The following is a 22105-nucleotide window of genomic DNA, read 5'->3' on the forward strand; positions in this document are numbered from 1 at the left end:
TTTTTTTATAACTTGTTTGAGTTATGCCCCTGACTACAAGTGGCAAACACATGAACAGAAAGATGGATATGATGATTCCTATGCACATGTATACACCCATGCTTATAAACAAACAATATACACTAGTACCACACTTAAATTCAAAATGTTCAACCTCTGTGAAGAAATTGAAGCAAAACTAAAGGTGGACCACCAAACCGACTGACAGAAATCAGCAAAGCAATATGCCCTCCCTTCTTTGAAAGGGATGCGAGCATAATTATATGTGTACTTCTAACTGAATTAAAAACAAAATTACCCTTTGTCAGAATATAGATTAGCAGGAAGGCTGTTTTTCCTCATTTTTCCATGTTAGATTCTGACTGTTCTTCAAAAGATTCTGGCATATACCCCTGAAAGAGTAAACAGTGAAGATAATAAAGAGCACCTAAATTGACATGATCAACTGCATATTTTTTTAAAAGATCAACTTAAAAGGGATAGAAATCAGAGAAAATTTGTTTAAATGACCAGGACTACATGTAGAGAGATTAATCCCTACCTCAAAAACAGGCTGCCATGGGCAGTCAGTAATTTCCAACTCTGATATGAGATGCTAAACATACTAATTGTCCAAAATTTACAAATTAATGTTTAATGCATATATACTGTAGATTGGCAAATATTCACGATGGTTTTAATCTGCTATGTTCGCGATCTATCATTTTTCCGCGAAATTAAACCCATTGTGAATGTTATCATTAGTTGTTAAAAGCGTTTAAATGCTTATACGAAATTTGAATTAATATCTTAAAGTGTGAAATTAAAACCATCGGAATTGGTACTATTTGAGATATCATGAAATTTTAACATCGCGGAATTAAAACAATTTACAGTAATATGTAGAGATTCTTAAATTTCATGATTTGTACATGTAGATTGAGACAGATGATAAATACATTTCTAATTCTATATTTTGTCTGTTGTATGCTTGAATTGAAAGAACATTGACAACAAGCATCATTCAGAGTAAATTTGGATTTTCACATATTATACATAATTAAATATGCATAATATACATTATGCATAAGGGAGACCAAATATATTATTACTGCATTAAGGAGACCAACTACTATCCACATGCAAATCAACATTCAAAACTTCAGATATATTTCAATACCCTAGTTTATTACATGCTTTATTACAGTAACTAAAATCTAAGAGGGACATTAAACAACAAAGAAACAAACAAAAATACATGCCAGTCTTTAAATTTATATGATACAAGTATATTGTATGCATAAGGGAGACCAAAAGTATTATTACTGAATTTAGGAGACCAACTTAAATTCACATGTAAATCAGTATTCAAAACTTGAGAATTTTATATTCATATGAAGCAGAATTTATGCAAAATCTTATGCGTGAAAAGAAGAAAACACTTGCTGTGGCCTTCAACTTGACCTTCAGATATATCGACAACATGTCAATTACATTGTAACAATGGTAATTTCTATGTCGATACGATACATTCAGGAGAGCTTGAGATAAAAGAAACCACAGACTCTGACACATCTGTTTCTTACTTGGATATTTTACTTGAAAAAGACAATAATCACTGTTAATGATAACCTAACAACCTAGTTATATGATAAACATGACGACTTTATCTTTTGTATCATCAGCAATATACCTTCATCACCTGCATATGGAGTGTATATATCTCAGTTGATTCGATACGCAAAAGCATGCTCTACATACGAACAATTTCTAAAACGAGGTAAATTATTGACAAGCAAGTTGATGAAACAAGAATATCAGCAGTCTTGTTTAAAGTCATTATTTTGTAAGTTCTATAGTTGATACAATGACCTTGTCTGCAAATACAATTTATCATTGAGTCAAATGCTGACTGACATTTTTCATACCAATTGTTCGTCCATTATTTATAACCTGAATTGACGACAAATTTTCCGTTATTTCACTATCACTTCACTGAGCAAACATCGGGTGTGACCAGTCAGCATTGAATGCTCACTTCTCCATGGCACCTGATCCCACCTCTGATGTTTCGGAGGTCCGTGTTTGCTCTGCTCTTATTTTGTGTTGTTTATGGACTTCGATGTTGAATACTGTTCGTTATCTCCATATCCTTCTTTTTATACTCTAGTAAGTTATATGTTTTGTTAAATAAACAAAATTAAGAGGGACATTAAACAACAAACAAAAACACAAACAAAAATACATGTTGATCTTTAAAGGACAAGTGCACTTAAGCAATGCTTAATGGGCCCTTTTTATGTGCCATTTTACTTTAGAACATATAACCAAATCCTTCTCTTTTGGAAATAGTTATATACTAGTGTATATTTCTAATTAAAAAGCACGATAATCATCACCCAAATCAGCATGGATTTGAAACAATTGACTTTTTTTAAATGCCTATATGGACACCCTAAAAATCCGGAAAAGTCGTACCGAACCTTCTTTTAGTTTCGTTTATGTAAATCAAGGCGAAGAGATCTTGAACAATCTGATGGTGTCATAGTCGGGCGCGTTTGTTTGTGCTATATCTGTTTTAAAAAATTGAAAGAAGTTGTGTAGTTGCCTGTAGCCATAATAATCAAACTAAGAAATCGGTACTCTTGCATTTGAAAAAATATATACAATAAAATGAATTTGAAATCTAAAAGGAGTGTTTAGGTGGCTTTCAATACCCGTTTCATTGTCTTTCATAAATGTTAAAAATGTCTGACACTTTTATGAGTGGCGCTAAACTCTCTTTACCCTACTGTAATCTTAAATATAGATACATAGAAATATTTCTAAGCGGTGCGACTTTGACTAAATGATAAAAAACCTGCCGATGTTTTACAGTGAGCACTTTTGAGGAATGTTTACCTGGGTAGAACTCACGTGACTATCAGTATTTTAAATAATCTATTCCACAAGTGGGTTCAACATGGGTAATGCAGGTAAATACCTCTCACTTGCTATAGGAAAAACATTGTACTTTTTGTACATTTTTAGCTCACCTCAACGAAGTTGGGGGGAGCTTATGTGATACCCTCGGCGTCGGCGTCGGTGTCGGCGTCAGCGTCCCAGGTTAAAGTTAAGTTTTTTGGAGCAGTTTTCCTTTTAATTACTTCTGTGTCCTATACTGATTAGACATGCATGGAAGATGGTTTTAGTGTGTTTCATTGTACCAGTCAAAGTTTCAGATGCTGCAATTTCAGCAAAGGAATTACCAGGTTAATGTTTTTGGAGCAGGTTAACATTTTTGGTGCAGTTTTTGGTGTGGGTTTCATTTCCAAGTACAGTTAATTCTCGATAAACCGCCACCTTTTGTAATTTAGAAATCATGGCGGTATAACGAATTTGGCGATGAATTGAATTTTCCATCTTTAAGGAGAAAAGACGTAGAGTTATCCTTCTTAGAAATACCATTTAGCGTTTCTATTCTTATTATCACATGTACATGTATATATAAACATATTTCTAAATTTGAAAATACTTCAAGTAATTTTTTGTGTACAATTTCGCTAAAACAAAGTATTCAGTTATGAAATTAAGACAAGTATATGTGTATTATGTAAATCTGCACGTCTATATTAAAAAAAAAAAATGCTGGGTCGATCGTCATGATATATCGCCTAAAGTACGTAAAATAAGTTCTTGAATAAATTCATTGTTTATGAAATCATTGTAAATGAAACGTTCACAATTTCTGACTTAGAATTATTTTTTAAACAAACCTTGCATTGTTTTTAAAAGCAGAGATCATCAAAATAATATCGTTATCGTCGTACTTTACAACGACCGCTTTCGTGGCGAAGCCTTGACTAAATGATTTTATTAAAAAGAAAACAAAATTATTCTAACAGTTCATGTTAAAATCATTGTTTACTTAATTGCATGTACCTTGATTGGCTTTGCACGCTTTACAACAGGGATAGCGTCAACCAATAACGCGCTTCACTGACCACATACACCTTGGCGGTATTATCGAGATAATTGACACTTAAAAATGGACGTTTGTTGTGAAAACAGGGTGGCGGATGGCGGTATGCGAATTTGGCGTTATAAAGAGAATTTTATATAGCAGGAAAAACGTTCTTGGGAAATCATGGCGGTATTGCGAAAATGGCGATGAATCGAATGGCGATAATTCGAGAATTGACTGTAACTATAAGCCCTATGTTGACCAAACTTGCATGGATGATACATCTAAGGATGCATACTACCAGGCTTGCTTCGGATCCTGAATCTGACCTACATTTTCCGGTTGAGTAAACAGGTTAAAGTTTTTGGTGCAGGTTTCATTTCCAAGTAACTATAAGCCCTATGTTGACCAAACTTGCATGGATGATACATCTAAGGATGCATACTACCGGGCTTGCTTCGGATGCTGAATCTGACCTACATTTTCCGGTTGAGTGAACAGGTTAATGTTTTTGGTGTAGGTTTCATTTCCAATTTACTATAAGCCCTATGTTGTCCAAACTTGCATGGATGATACATCTACGGATGCATACTACCGGGCTTGCTTTGGATGCTGAATCTGACCTACATTTTACGGTTGAGTGAACAGGTTAAAGTTTTTTGTGCAGGTTTCATTTCCAAGTAACTATAAGCCCTATGTTGACCAAACTTGCATGGATGATACATCTAAGGGTGCATACTACCGGGCTTGCTTCGGATGCTGAATCTGACCTACATTTTCCGGTTGAGTGAACAGGTTAAAGTTTTTGGTACAGGTTTCATTTCCAAGTAACTATAAGCCCTATGTTGACCAAACTTGCATGGATGATACATCTAATGATGCATACTACCGGGCTTGCTTCGGATGCTGAATCTGACCTACATTTTCCAGTTGAAAACAGGTTAATATATATTTGCAAGTAACTTTAAGGCCTATGTTGACCAAACTTGCATGGATGATACATCTAAGGATGCACACTACCAGGCTTGCTTCGGATGCTGAATCTGACGTGCATTTTCCGGTTCAGTGAATAGTTAAAGTTTTTGATGCAGGTTTCATTTCCAAGGAACTATGAGTTCTTTAATGACCAGTCTTGCATAGATGATACATCTAAGGATGCATACTTCCAGGCTTGCTTCGGATGCTGAATTGACCTACTTTTTGTCAATGAGTGAAAATGTTAGTTTTGATGCATGTTTCATTTCCAATAAACTATGAGCCCTATAATGAGCAAACTTGCATGGATGATACATCTTAAGATGCACACTAATGGACTTGCTTCGGATGCTGAATTGGACATACATTTTTCAGATAATAGACAAGGTAAAAGTTATGGTTGCAGGTCTATTACCAAAAACTACAAGGCTTATATAACATTGTATAAACCAAACTTGCACAAATGCTGCATCAAGAGATGAAAACTCTCAAATTTGCTTCAGATGCTGGATTTTCATTACATTTTCATGAAGAAGAAGTAGTTTAAATTTTTTATGTAGGTCTATTTCAAAGTCAGATCAAAATTGCTTTTAAAAATATTTTCATTTTTGGAATGTATACTTTTTGTTGGTTAATTGTTTGACTTTGCCTTACTTAAAGACAACATTCGTTGAGGTGAGCTCTGTAATCTCTGATTACCTATGTTTAATATTTTAACTACCAGCCTAATCGTGTACAGATTTCCTACTTTCACACAAGTTTTATAAATGTATTATGCGTCTTTTGTCATTCGCACAAGTTTGTACAAAGTTAGGCTCATAGTAAACAAAAGCTTTGAAATGAATGACCGTTCTCGATTCAATATAGAAAATCACAAAAGTCGGTTAACCCCTGCTGCATTCTATGGTTTTGTTCTTTGTATATACATGAATTTCAGCGGTAAAATTTGTTGAATCTTACGGTTTAGATATCAATCAATGATTTGGGATGAAAAATTTTGCTTAATTTGAATGTTTATTTTTTCACATTTTACCGGGGCCCATAAGTGCACTCGTTCTTTATATAATATACTGTATGCATAAGGGAGACCAAATGTATTATAACTGCATTTAGGAGACCAACTACTTTCTACATGTAAGGCCATACCAATTTCTAATATAGTTCGTCGGATTCGCCGCTTCTATTTATTACAAATGCAAATTATAATATTTAAAAAAAAATGTCGGCGCACGCTTCCAACAAAATCCGACTTCAATTTTTTTTCTCGACTTTTTGCAACAAACACACATGTATGACAGATGCGCGGGATTTATAGTGAGATTGAAGCAGTTTGTGAAGTTTTGCACCATGTCTGTAACTGTTCATAGGTACCAGGGGTGTGCAATTAGCATCCCCTGACGCCCGGGGCTAACATTTTTGGGGGTCGGGATAGTGGTTTTCTACAAGGAGGTAGCCCGTCGGGCTAGTAAAAAATATAACAACACACGCAATACATGAAAAGCACAACCGGTATTTTAACTCGTTTTTTGGCTATAAAATTCCCAACCAGTTTATATTTTCCAGACAACATACTCCTACTGTCAATAAATTTCCATAATCTTATCCGTTTGCAGAACTACCTGACTTATTTACTTCCAAAAGCGATCGTTTTTTCCTAATCCGAATTTCCTCTATTCCTCCGTTTATGGTAAATACATGCAGCTATATCTTTAAATTATTTTCGATCACTCAATCAACTGAAAGATAAGTGTTTTGTGTCTCACATAAAATATATTTCTATTTTGAATGATTTAAGATGAAAACAAAATGAATTTAATTTCATTCTAAATGAGCTAGTGCTCATTTTAATTTTATTTCATAATAATTTAAACATGACTGAATTTGATATTGAGAATTTAAACTTTGACTTTAAAAAGAATGACCTCAGTACCCTGACTTTTATCAGCAATTAATTTCTTTTTCAACATATTTTATAGTTTTATTTTAATTTTTGCCCCTGTATTTGGGCTAGTAACTTTGCAGCTGCCACTAGCCTGTGGGCTAGTACTTGATTTTTTTAATTGCACAACACTGTGTACTATAGTTAAAAACAATGGGTACAAAGTTGTTTCATATACAGCAATAGAAATGGAAGCAGAGGAGATGTTTGAAAACATTACATTTATGAAAGTAAAGTCTTTGAAATTTGACACATTTTTACTTATTAAAAAAAATCTCCAAAAGTTAAGAATGATAAGTTCATGTGGTATGCAAATGATATCTATCTTAATTTTTTTAGGTTCACGCTCTTTGAAATCACACTTTATTAAAATATATATATATGCATTAATTATATTCGCTCGCCTCATAATTTTGAAACCCAAAATAAAAAATAATATTTATAAAAAAATTTCGCTCGCTCGCCTCACTTTTTATTTTTGAAAATCCGAAGAACTATTTTACAAATTGGTATGGCCTAAATCAGTATTCAAAACTTGAGATTTTAATACACTGGTAAGTTATATGTTTTGTTAAATAAACTAAATATAAAAGGGAAATTACACAACAAACAAAAATACATGTTGATCTTTATATTTATATAATATACTGTATGCATAAGGGAGACCAAATGTATTATAACTGCATTTAGGAGACCAACTACTTTCTAAATGTAAATAAGTATTCAAAACTTGAGATTTTAATACACTAGTAAGTTATACAGTCCAGTCCAATACGAAAATTCGTAATATTACCAAAAAACGTAAGATTACGAAAAAGCGTAATATTACAACTTATCATAATATAAAACTTATATTACAATTTTTCGTAATGTAGTTAAATTACGAATACGCGTAATATAGCAGATGTAAGAGACTATATATATTACGAGTTTTCGTAATCCAAGACAAATTCAAGCATTGCAAGAAATTGAGTGGCGGGTAGCAAAGTACGACGTTTAATACGAGATGTCACGGGCGATAACTTGTACGGCTCTTACTGAGATTTGAATTCTGTGTATTTCAATAAGAATTGCACGAACAGTTGAATTATGAGACGAGGGAGTGGTTTTTAGGGTAGACTTCGTAAGAAAAGTAGGGAGTTTGGGTGATATAGACCAATGCGACATGCTTAAGCGAATATTGAAATTTACTGGAAAATTGGTCTTGTCCTTGGGAAAATTCCTATAAAAGAATAATAAAAGAAATTGTCCACTCACCCATCGCTGGCGGTACTTTCTTCTTGAATTTCCATGCTTTCTGATAGGCATAACTGACCAAACTGACCGCGTGCTATCAGTAGCCGTGAAATCTGATATATTACTGACGTCATACTTTGCTACCCACCACTCAATTTCTTGCAATGCTTGAATTTGTCTTGGATTACAAAAACTCGTAATATAGTCTCTTACAATCTGCTATATTACGCGTATTCGTAATTTAACTACATTACGAAAAATTGTAATAAGTTTTATATTACGATAACTTGTAATATTACGAATTTTCGTATTGGACTGGACTGTTATATGTTCTGTTAAATAAACTAAATATAAAAGGGAAATTAAACAACAAACAAAAATACATGTTGATCTTTAAATTTATAATATACTGTATGCATAAGGGAGACCAAATGTATTATAACTGCATTTAGGAGACCAACTACTTTCTACAAGTAAATCAGGATTTAAAACTTGAGATTTTATAATAACCTAGTAATAAAGTTACATATTTTCCAAAATGTTTATCCCAATACAATAGTAATTTACTTTAAATTGTTTGTATTTAGATGACTTTAATCAATTTATCTCAGCCAGAATTAAAACAAGCTAATCTCACAAGTGGGCAAACACATGAACAGAGAGATGGGCATGATGATTCCTATGCACATGTAATGTATACACCCATGCTTATAAACAAACAATATATACATTAGTATCAAATTTGAATTCAATATGTGCAACCTCTGTGAAGAAATTGAAGCAAAACTAGTGGTGGGCCACCAAACCGACAGACAGACAGCAGCAAAACAATATGCCCTCCCTTCTTTGAATGGGGTGCGAGCATAAATTAATTTTATGTGTACTTCTAATTGAATTAAAAACAAAATTACCCTTTGTCAAAATATAGATTTGTAAGCTGGAAGGCTGTTCTTCCTCATTTTTCCATGTTAGATTCAGACTGTTCTTCAAAAGATTCTGGCATACACCCCTGTAAGAGTAAACAGTGAAGATAATAAAGAGCTCCTAAATCAACTGCATATTTTTTTTTAAAAAAATCAACTTAAAAGGGATAACAAATGCATTAAACTGCATAAAGAAAACCAACTGATATTCGTATATACGAGGGTTGTTAGAAAAGTTCGTGGACAAGTTCTACTGTGAGTGCGCTATTTAAATCAAACTGGTCAAACTTTCTAGATAAAAACTTTACCTATTTTGCAATAAATATACAAAGATTTGGTGTTTTCAGGTGATCCTTAAAAAATATACTGTACAGCTATTTTATTTTGAGAAAATATGCTTCACGGAGCATGCTTCTTTTTCCATGTTTACATTTTAAAGACCTTTTATTGATATTAAAAATTGCACAGCTGTAGCGCACGAAGATTTATGATATTTTACCTTTCCCTACAGAATTCATGAAACATCACTTGGTCAAATTTTGAATTAAATTGGAGCGTATATTACCGTTTTATAACAATTTATAAATATTAACGTATAAAAACAAAGCCAAAAATGGGAACGTCATGGAGCACATATTTATAATTGATACTGTCTTACATTGAATTCAAGTAATTTTATTATAAATTCAATGTATTTTTCACCAGTCTGGCATCTTTGCATGAATAATGCAAACAAAAAAGCATTAACTATACAAGATATAGCACAGCTTACGCAATGCATATTTTGTCACATTCATACATAGCACAGCTTACATATATTAAAAGGCTAATGATTACAAAAATATTTTGTCATTTTATTACCACAAAACTCCGACTCAAATGCGTGGGCATTTAGGTTCCAAAATGGCAGTGAAAAGAGACGTATTTTATACTAAAAATCCGTACAAAATACGGGGAAATCGTAAGAGTAAACAGGTCTGCTACATGTATAAGCCAAGATTTCAGGGCAATGATTTCATTCGCTAATCAAAAGGTGGCTCTGACATGACCCCGAATGGTATGTTGTTAGATGTTTGAGAAGCTGTAGAGGATTCGGAACATCAAATTTTAATTAGATTGCATGTAAATATGGATAACAATTTCTTAAAGCATTCACATGATGCATAGGATATAAAACTATTCTTTTTTTTGAGTCAGAAAGTAACAACATATTGAAAATAATGAACCTATTTCCATACAGTACATGTAATTTATTCAACATGTAAGATAAATGTACTAAATATTTTAAACAAGGTTTTCCTGTTTAATTTGAATTTGAAGTGTACTTTTTAAAGACAGTAAGACAAAAACAAATTAATATGAGTTGCAAAACAATTATTCTTATTTTTTTTTTGTAAAATTCATGGATAATGATTTATATGTCTTTTTTGACAGACTTGTTTAAGAATCCAATTATAGTGCATATCACATTATAAAATATTGTTGTTTTTTGCTCAATACACAGCCCTTATAAAAATGATATATGAAAAAAAAGTACAAGGAATGATTCTGACTGGGTTTAACATTCATTCGATTGATCATACAATTGCACTTTCATTTTCAAAATGTTGTTAGGTTACTGGTATGACTATGTTTCTTTTGCACTGATGTTACAATTTATTAAAAGAGTATACATTGTATTAGCAAAAGTAATTATCATTTACCTTTCTTGGAATAAAGACATGTTGACCCTTGAGATAAGATTTCCTCTCTGTCCATAAAAGTGTTACACTGGGGTCCAACAAATTCTAGCACAGACCCTGTAAAAAAAGACATTAGGTATTATGGATATAAAAAAATGTAATTAAAATCCATATATTTCAAACATGTCTGTAATGACCGACATAATGCAAATTCAAAGCAAAATAATTACATATATTATATAAGAAGATAATTTTTGTAATTTTCATTGGCTGAAAGGATGTCACGTGATATTCCTCCTTTTGTGACACCGACGCGAAAGTGCGTCGGCAGAAAATGATGTGGAACAACACAGCGTTTGGTGCACTGAAGTTACGTAGAATATAAGATGCGTGTTTTTAACAATTGTGATGTAATGACAGCGAAGTCTGTTTAGTTAGGACTGTGTCATTGCATTAACTTTGTGTGATTATATATTATTATACTTTCATGTTCAATACTAAAATCTGATTGGTTTAGATGCAGTTACAATCCGTTCTATTACCCTCAGCCTTAGCAACACACGTGGCAACGGGTAACACAAAGGTAATGCCACATGCATGGAAATTATGCGCGTACGGTTCACCGTAGAATTGTCAAAACGTCAGTTGCGCGTTTGAAAGAACCGGAATAAACTTGACGTCAATAAAAGCTTGCGTCCGATGTAGCTTACTTGAAAACAACAAATGACAGACGAAACATGCTTGCGAGTGCAGAAATAACGAAACTTTAGATGGTAAAGGACTCGTAGAGTAGCAAATAAACAATAAAGAGGTCAGTAAATCTTTTTTGAATTTGCGGGGAGTTTGAAAGCTTTCTAAACGTGAACGAAAAAGGCTATCGGCAATTTGTATTGCTGACATAGTAAATCAAGAGGACATTCAGTATAATAAAATAAATGTTGCCTGTTTTGGAGGGTAACAGTTAAAATTGACACCCCTCGGAAACCATTGTCAACCTCCGCTGATGCGTCGGTTGACAATGGTTTTCCTTGGGGTGTCAATTTCAACTGTTACCCTCCAAAACAGGCACCATTTATACAATATAAAACTATTATGGACTTCAGTGAATGCTCAAATTATGTCATTATAAGGACTCATGGCAATTGATATTGACCTCAGACAAAGGAAATGATAGTGACTTCACAAGCTCAGTCGCTATCACTTTCTGAGTCTTTGGTCAATATCAATTGCCATGAGTCCATATAACCATATATTATATAACTTTGTGAAGTCCGGTAATCTGATTGGTCAATACGAAGTCATTATATTTCTTAAACATTCTCTGAAAGCCAATAATGACTTTCACGTGCTGCCTCGTTTTCACTTTCAATTTAAAACTAACCTCTGTGCGAAGAGAAAATTTGGACGACTGCACATTCATTCGATAGAATTTTTTGACGCCGTAACTTTGACCCACAATGCATCACTTGTTAAAGCTACGTTCTTGCAAGAATAGCAGCAAAAGTTCAACTAAAAGTAAACATGCCCTGATTTAATGGATAAACATTGAAGATAAATATAGTAAACAAAACGTTCTTCATTTACTTTCAGCACTGTTCAGGCTTCTTTTTGGAAATGTATTACTTACATTTATAAGACGTAATGTGACATCAGAGTCTAGACGCACTAAATGTCACGTGCAGTTTGATGAGCCTGATCTAAATTTTAACAAAATAAATATCTGTGCTCGCCATAACGGTTGTATCGTCAACATATTAAATTTAATTTTTCTAAAATTATTAATTAATTATGCCGAATAAATTATCATTTTCCTTCACTAATTTTCAGGTGTTCCATTTGTTTACATTTGGGTTTTTTTCGGTCTGACAAAATTTGATTAAGTCCTGTTTGTCGAATGCCCTGTGTGGTAAAAAAAAAACATTCGCATAGACTGTATTGATGTATGAATCACACAGACTTCAAGTAGGCATATTTTTCAAGAAGCTTTAGCGCTTCATGATATATGTCTAGGACCACTGTATGTAAGTTGTGGCTGAGCAAATCTATAAACATTTAACTTAGCATCTAGCTACTGATAGTCCCAAATTTCTCTTCACCTAAATATAAAGAGATCGAAGAGATCGCTATAAATCCAGTGATTGGGATAAGCACGCGCCCTGCGCCATAGTCGCATTAAATTTTAAAATGTCACATTAAAATTAAAAACGCTGCGCCATCGTGGCGCATATAATGCACTGCATACTTTTAAACTTTGAGCTTTCCCCCAAGCGCTTGTAGTCTTTCCCATAACAATCGCTGTCAATTTAGGCTTGAAATAAAAACAGTGTTTTACATCGTTCAGTTAAAGCGTTCATATGACTTTCGTTTCTCCAGTATCTAATCAAACAGTTACGTGTTTTCTGATTGGCTAACACGCACGAAATAAAACTGGTATTAGGAGTGCAGCATGCTGCCTAAGAAAATACCTCGTACCGATAAAGGACAGACTTTTCTTAATTTTCACAATCCTAACAAACAAATTTAAGTAAATCGCTACAAAATGACTCGGAAGAAGTATAACATGCTGACAGAACGAATGTAGAAAAATCTGACGGTAAGACTGATGATGTAGTCTCGGAGGAAAAACCAAAACGAAAATTTAACATAAATTTGAGGGAAGCAGTATAGATCTAAACCAAGCTTTAAATCATTTTAAAGATGTCAAACATCGGAGACAAAAAATAAAGAATTGAAATTAAATTGCAGTGTTTATTTATTTTCTGACACTTGTGAATTTGAATATACTAATTTTGTATATTTTAATGTCGTCATTTAATAATTTGACAATTTCAATTAAGTAAAGTCAACTGAAATTCAAACAGCAAGTAATCAATTGCAAATTTGTAACTAGGAAATGTCCCATTAAAAAGTCTGTTTGGCGCATTGAACTTTGAAATGTCACATTGACACTGACTTGGGGTGCGCCATTGTCACATTTACTCCCTAGCTTATCCCAATCACTGTAAATCTATATAACACTTTCAGTAAAGTTACACATAGTAAACTAACATAAAAACAAGATTACGAGAATCATGTTTAGAGGGTCAGTAGCTAAATGTAAACAGGTAACGTTACATGTAAACACGCGGGCTGGTGACACTGACAGTCATGTCACCGAAAATACATGTGCCATTTTAACCGACTTAGGCCTATGAAATTTAAAATGTAGGCCCCTAAATATCCATCTGCACACAGAGTTTTCCATAAAGATAATAGGCCTAATTTAAAAAGTGTAAATACAAAATAAACAAACCTCAAAACTGTTTTGAGCCTCCTCGTTAATCTTGTCGTTCTTCTCTGAATTATTCTGGTTCTCCGAGTCTGTCACTGAAAATGCAGGGAACCAGGCTAGTTTATTAACTCGTGCACATAATTGTTGACTTAATTTTAAAAGGAAAAATACGAAATAAACTTATAAAAATATAAACGAAATTAAATAATATAAAAAGAATTAATATTTCAGTTAAAAGTGGGGTGAAAACAACCAAACATTTTTCAGTTTCATTTGTTTGGGGATGGGGGGGGGGGTTAAATCTCAAACGATTGTTTTATTTCTGTCACCTGAAAATAATGCAGGGAACTACAGGTTATAGACTGCGACAATGAATTGTTGATTAATAGAAATACAAAATAAATAATGTTATGAAAAAAATGAATTTCCAACACCTTGAAGTTTTCATATACAGTGTAGGGGTAAGGTAATTGAAAAAGGGGGGGGGGGGGGGTAGTACAACCAAAACACCCTATCAGATTCAGGTTGGGCGAGGTTACCAACAAAAAATTGGTGATAAGCAAATGAAAAAAGATCATAAGGCAAAAGAAAGAAATGATCATAAGACTAAGAGCATGAAGAGGTAAACGTTATTTCTGAGGGGACCCAAGCATATAGCTTGAATAGGTGCTTCAGCTTGCGATACTTCTTTTTTCTATATTCGGCTTTGTCTTTAAATTTTGTTTGTGGACTTGTGTAAAAGAATATACTGATATCAACTTCATTTCGAATTTCCTTCAGGTTCAAATACGTATTTATAATCTTTCCTTCTTCAAAGTAAAATTACTACACCCCCCCCCTCCCCCCCCCCCCCAAAAAAAAAAAAAATCAATGCTTGCCTTGTGTATTTAGAAAGAAAAAATATTACTATATTATTTAAGTTACTTACCGCAATACAACTCTTTCTCAACAATTATCATGATTATGGTGTTGAAAGGTCATTTTCTGAAAACTAAAGAGGCATTCCGATGGTATTCGGAACAAATGACGGAAAGTACTTGCTAAGAATTCAGAACTTGATGCATAAATTTAGAATATTTTTCCTCTTTAGTTTTTTAACATAAAAAATGGAAAAATAAGTCGAAGAAACACTCATTTAAAATAATTTAACGCGGAAAAAATTATATATGCAAGATTTTTTGTTAAATTGCACGTTTTCCGTGGTCTCCACAATGCTGAAAAAATATCCTTTGAAATTCTACACAGGTAATACACTCTTTTCTTTTTCAGGTAAGATGATAGAAATTTGACAACTTTTTAATGTTAAATCACAGACAAAAACATTACTTTTATCTAATGGAAGACTGTTTATTTACCTAAAACACAACATTTGCAATACTCATGAGGTCAAAATATTAGGGAGACCAAAAAAGGTCGCCTTAATCCAGCGGTCTCCCTAAGCCAGATAATATATCTTCCGTGGTCTCCCTAAGCAATATTTCATATATATATATATATATATATATATATATATATATATATATATATATTGCATTACAGTATCTGTAGCGTTATGGTCATAACCCATAACACAACAGTTCTGCAGCTAGAAGGTTTCTAACAAAATCGGAAATACCAAAGCCGTTTAAATGACAAAAGCATGGTATACTTGTTGGATAAACTTCAACTTGATATGATTGTCATGTACTAATAAAATTTTCCATCCAATCTTTATGAAAAATAGATTACTTCAACACCAATCATCCAAATCCATTCAATATGCAGCAATTTACCTTCAATACCTGCACACGGAGTTCATATCACAATATTTGTTTCAGTCCCTTTTCACTGTAATCATTGTGCATAACTACATGTATTTCATGTTACTTTTATATATATATATATATATATATATATATATATATATATATATATATATATATATATATATATATATATATATATATATATATATATATATATATATATATGACGTATATGTACTAAAGATAGAATCTAATACATGCATGTGAACCTCAAATATCTCCAACCCGATCCCGAATTCGAACACAGAAAATGTATGCAGTAAATCATTATAAAATATATTTATACCATCATCTTCTAATATAATAGATATACCGTTTTAGCCATGAATCTATTTTGCTCTGTCTTTGCCAAAAGGATAACATAACACATAGTTTGTCGAAAAAGAGTATTTATTATTGAAAATGCCAAAAATTGTTTCACATCTTAAAGTACATATGATACACGTAAAAAATCTTTGGCACAAAATAGACAGTAAAACTCATGTAAAAATATCTCATAACATATATACAAAGATAAATGTGCCTAAGATATACACAGTACAAATACTGACATATAAAAAACAAATTTATTGCCCACTGGACAGAAAAGATGGGACTAATTCTTACAAAAAAACGCCATGAACAAGTGGCCTATCCAAAATCAGATAAAATGTTACAAACAGCATCTTACTCGCTAGAATAATATAAAACATTTCGTGCTTCATTGCAGCCAAAATACATACCTATTTGGCTTGATAACAAGAAAAGAAGTTTGAGGTTCAGCAAGATTAAATCTAAAATATGAAATATTAAACAGCGATCAATTTTTTTTCAGTATATCATCACATCTAAATGTACAAAGAATACTTTACTTTGGTTTGAAAAGGCCTTATGGAGAAGAGAAACTTACATACTTGACTTTCCCCTTTTCAAAAGTGGCGTTTGGGACATTGTCCACTTTCCCTATGAGCTATTGGTTAACTCTGAACAGTTTAAATCTTTAATTAATCAGATAAAGCAAAACAGAATTGCAACTCTAGAACCTCCTCCCATACTGCCAATGGATAATTTTTTATGATTCCGATTAACAAATCATCCGATTACGATAATTTAAACACTAACGTTAGGGTTAAGGTTAAAGGGGCCAGTAGATGAATATCTCCCAGACAGAGTGTGCTTGCAAAATCATGATATAGGTAACACAGTCACTACCTGGGAAATCTGTCTCAAAGCAGGGAACCGCCAGTTTGTTGGTAAATGAATGAGGGTATTGATTTAACCCAACAAAGACTAAGGACTGAATGTTATAAACAAGTAAAAGATCTATGAACGAGTCTCGATCTGTTTATCTTCAATAAGAGGTGGCTGAGATACCTGCAATGATTCTATCATAACAAAAATTGCAGTAAATATAAGATTGAAACAGATTTTATTAGTTTTCACATAAACAAACAAGAAAAAATTTTCTTTATTTCTATTTTTAAGAAAATTCCATAGGCGTTCATCATATTGATTGTAAGGGCATTAATATATATTTGACGAGCATGCAATTACCATTATTCGGAGAATTTCTTGCTAAAGGAATAGACTGGTATTGCCTGTGTGATCTTGTGTGCTATAATTTTATTCTTAAAGCCAAAGGCTCATCAGATTTTTTTACAGCATATAAACACAACAAAGAGTACAGATAGAGTATTATAATTATACAAAAATACACAAAGAATATAAATATCAATATCAATTACTAATGAGACTATCTTAGAGCAATGGCTTTATATAAAAATCTCCCTAATTAGACAGCTCTTTTACATTTTAACTACTCATTAAATAAACAACTTTAAATACACTTGGTTTGTCATAATAATCCTTCTTAATGTAAATACTTCTCAGGTTTTCATAAAATGGACATTTTAATATGAAATCAAATTCATCGTCAATATCATTAATGTGCAAATAAATTAAGATCTAAGTGTATTATTATATCTACCAGTTTCACTTTTTGATAGGTGGTTTGATAATTTAATCTTGGTGAGCATTCTTTAATATATATCTTCAATAGGTTTTGTTTAATATCTTTGTAATCATACAAAATTATTTACAACGTACTGGTACAATTGTCCTTTTGATGAAGAAGTTACAAAAAAAAATATCTATAAATATCAGCCATCCTTTGCTTAATTATCAACAATGATGGAGTCCCATAAATAGCTCAAACCTAGTCTCCCAAACTTTTCTTTGATACACTTAATCCAATTGTCGTTACGTTTAAACATACCTTAGTATACAACTTGCTGTACTGTTAAGGCTTACTATGAGAAATCAAAGGAAAAAGGAAGTGCAAAAACGGGTATGTTTTTAAAACTGTTTTTATTTTTATTCTGATGTTTTAATATCATATAACTTTAATACTTATTGGAATAACATAGTTAATGTATAACCTACTCTGTACTGTATGCAGTTTGGTCCCATCGACTGACAGTCACGTGATGAATGCATACAACACTACTTACTTAAGTATAAAAAATAGATAACTGTGCTTCAACATTGATTGTTAGTGTTTTTTTGTTGAATTAGAAATAATAAATGAAGTTTTTCTCTGCTCCGTGGCATGTCCTGGAGTTTTCAAATATTTTCCGTTTTAAATCAAAAGCATTCCAAGATAATTAAAATCGTCAACAATATCAATTATATTTGAACCATAAGTACACATTTCATTCTCTCTAATCTTACCAACATATCTTGAAATAATTATTTTTGTCTTTTGAATATTAAGATTACACAAAGCGGTATAATTACACAATTAATTTAGCATTTTTGTAAACCCTCTGGGCTTTCAGAGTTTTATCGTACAAAAAAATTGAAAATTTACAAATATAACAACGACCAGATTAAAAAAAAAACGTTCAAAAGTCTTGGAAATATCAAAATGAATTTGTTTTATAATACAAAGTGTCTGACTTGTATTTCTTCCTTTAGAACTTATCATATGCCTCAATTGATATAACATATGTCACAAATGTAAATATAGAAATGAGCAGTCAGCGATACATGTAATTATGCATCAAAGTAAATTTTCATGTTAAGTTATTTCATCCACTCGCTGTTATGGCATTTAATTATACTCTTGTGGGAAAGGGAATTCATTAAGCTACGGATAGGGTATTTAATTGTTCATTTTATATTGTTAATATTTGAGGTGAGACACACCAGACGATTAATCGTGCTATTGAATAGATTGCATAATTTTATTGAATTTCCTAAATGCACTTTCACATATTAATGCAGGTATTATAGTTAATGTCCGGAATTTTTTTTTAGAGAGTCTAATTTGTTTAACGTGTTATCGGAAATTTTTATTCAGGGGAAGATAAAAAAAATAATTGATCTAGAAAAACTAGAAAAATACAAAACATGGACCTTTGTAAATTCCAATTGCGGGAACAGACGCCGTTAGTTTGAACAAAACTCCCCCTATAAATGTACATGGTATAAAAGTGACTAAGAGCAAACTGTACATTTATTTTTTACCTTCCATGGCATGGATTTTAAGCTATCCTAGACAAATTGAAATTTAAGACTTCAATGCATTTTGGGACATTTCTTGTATTTTTTGTATATACAAATGTATAAATACTCTGAAAGCAGTTATTACATAGTTTCTGGAAATAATTATAGAGAAATCATTTTAGTTGCCATGGCAACGAACTACAGCATAATCACGCTACAATTTCCAATTATTAAAAAAAATATTTTCATTTTATTTATTTATTTATTTATTTTTGCTTAATTTAATATATTAAGAAATATTTTATTGTTGTGTTGAAAATTATGTGGATGTTGTTTAGTTTTTTTTTACAGACGAATATAAAGTATTTTGGGAAGATGGGGTTGGGTTGGGAGGTAATCACCAGAACTTAGCATTTTACATATAATGTGTTACCCAAGCATTGGTTTCAAAAATTGGTTTTTCGATTTTGGATTGACGCTAAGTGACGAAAACATTAAATTGGTAAATAAAGTGAAAATTACAACAACATCACGAGCAAACATGCATTTTTTTCTCTTTTTTTTAACCGGGAGACATGTACACAAGATTAAAGTGGAATAAGAATTCAAATCAACAACATTTATGGTTCTAGGAAAGCAAATCGTTTCCTTCCTGGTATCTAGCTTTACGTACAAATGTTACATAAAATATCACCCTTTAAATTAAATCAATTATGAATTATTGATATGTTTGAGGCGGCGCGTTAACAAATACATATGTATTAAAATTATCGGAAAACTAATACAGGATACTCAACCTATGTATATATTTTTTTTTAGAAAAACAAGGTTACCGTATAGAACAAACGTTGGTTACACTTCATTAATGATACTTTGATCGTGGTAAAAAAAAATAATTAAAATAATAATAAAAGATTGTTTAAAAGTTCAGTTACTTCATTGGAGTGACAATTTATTGGTTCCTTGTTCCTTGTTCCTTATTGGATATCGTTAGCAGATTAAATTACCTCGAACCTGCCAAAAGTACACTGCGCTACAAGTGCACGCGGACGAACACTTTATCTTTAATTAAACAGCGGATAGGCTCTTCACATATCAGAATGATGAAATCTTATATTTGTGTACGTGCAGTGTGGTACGTTTTTGTTCTCCTGAGAATTAGACATTGGTCATATATCTTGTTACATAATTTTGCGAGTCAGAATATCAGGGCCAGACGATCCATAAACCCGGATATAAATTAGATAATTTAATACCAGTATATCTAGCGATGTTTGAACGTGCGAAATTTAAACTTTGGTGGATCAGAGGGATATTCAATAGTCTTTGTAGTTTAATTTGTATTTGTACAACACGTTTGTTTTAAATAAAACTTTTATTATATTTTAATGCAGTACTTATTCACTTGTTTTATTATAGGCTCAACATATTCAAGTGATTTTTTTAAGTGTTGGATTTAAATGATTTTAACATTTTATCTGTAGAACAAAAAAGGGGTTAAGAAACTGTAACTCTCAATACAACTCCTTTCTAATTTAACCATAATGTTAGTAACAAAATAATTAGATGTTATCCTGCAAATTCGTTTAAGAAAAATAAAACCTAATATCAACAAATATTGGATCCATCAGAAGCTAGATCATACAATGTAGATTGAGAAATCGGTCAACTAGCCCAGCTCGGTAATGATACAAAATTAACAACAAACAAAACGCCAACTCATACAGAGATCCAAACTCAGCCATATTTGTAACAGATTTCCAACCAGTTTGTTAATTATATGAAGATGGTTAACGTTTAGATAAAATATCTGCCAAACTAAACGCAATGCTGCAATATATCAAAATTTTCTTGTGCATTCAGCAGCTGAACAGAAAATATTTTATGAACCCTTTTCAGAATTGGCCACCACAATTCAATGTAATATCTTGAAGACTAAATGCGACTTACAATATGGTAATAAGGCATTGCATGTTGCATCTTTATTCTACTTATATTGGGAAGATGAACAGACAAGGTCTTTCAAGGTTACACTGATAAATTAAAGAATGTATACTTCTGTGCCATTTTGATACATGTAAATGGTCAACTCTGATAATCAAGAATTGACAGCGTAAAAGATACAGAGCTTCGATGAATTAAACAGGGATTCATATTTCATCAATTATTATCGCTAACGGCAAGATCTCGATTCCGATCATTAGCATCTTTGGGTAATGCAGAGGAACGTATGAAAGGTTAACGTTTCAACCTTCTATACAGAAGAAATGTCAAATCAATCACATTTTCCAGTCATGCAGATAAAGTTGCACTGAAATACGGTGTTTTTATTTGAGCAACTTGAAAGATGATCATAGTTAAATTATTTACTTCTTATGACTATAACAATGTTAAAAATTAAGGTCATGAATCGTAATCTTAATTTTGAGTAAGCAATAGGTTATTTCCTGAAATTTACTAGCCTGAATTCACAAACGTGTGTTTCATCAATGTCCCTTTATTTGCTCCAAGTTAATGCTGCGAAATTTTTTAGAATTCCCATCACTGTTTCAAAACATAAGGCTAACGGACATTTAACATCACTTTTAATGCTTCTTTGCCATTTCTCCGACATTTACAAATATGAATTTTTTTTATGTTTTTTTTTTCTAATCAAAGGATATATCTTTTTAAGTCTCTGTCTTATGTTATTTTAAAATTAATGCCAAAACATAGAGTCAGCAAAAATGTTATACTGTTACAGTAACTGTATTTTGAAGATACTAAAAGATAAAAGATAAAATTGAATTAATTTATAACAAAAAATTATTTGGAATGGAAGATCTGTCTGCTTATTCCGTCATACAGACAGATAACGTGATATTGA

General features: G+C 32.1%; 1 long non-coding RNA gene across 4 annotated transcripts; it reads right to left on the reverse strand.

The window, feature by feature from the left end:
* Nucleotides 1–264: 264 nt before the first annotated feature.
* LOC134261128 (uncharacterized) lies at nucleotides 265–14904 on the reverse strand. Of its 4 annotated transcripts, none has more exons than XR_009990745.1 (5): nucleotides 14877–14904; nucleotides 13970–14043; nucleotides 10699–10794; nucleotides 8984–9081; nucleotides 265–392 (listed from the first exon to the last, which is right to left on the reverse strand). It is a non-coding gene; the product is annotated as an uncharacterized LOC134261128 (long non-coding RNA). The 4 variants fall into 4 exon arrangements; XR_009990746.1 differs by lacking the exons at nucleotides 13970–14043; nucleotides 14877–14904 and adding exons at nucleotides 12059–12186; nucleotides 12305–12374; XR_009990744.1 differs by lacking the exon at nucleotides 14877–14904 and having other exon boundaries at nucleotides 13970–14140.
* Nucleotides 14905–22105: the final 7201 nt, after the last annotated feature.

This window comes from Saccostrea cucullata, unplaced genomic scaffold (assembly GCF_032062105.1).
Source record: "Saccostrea cucullata isolate Sc308-1 unplaced genomic scaffold, CSIRO_AGI_Scuc_v1 ctg437, whole genome shotgun sequence".
Taxonomy (NCBI): domain Eukaryota; kingdom Metazoa; phylum Mollusca; class Bivalvia; order Ostreida; family Ostreidae; genus Saccostrea; species Saccostrea cuccullata.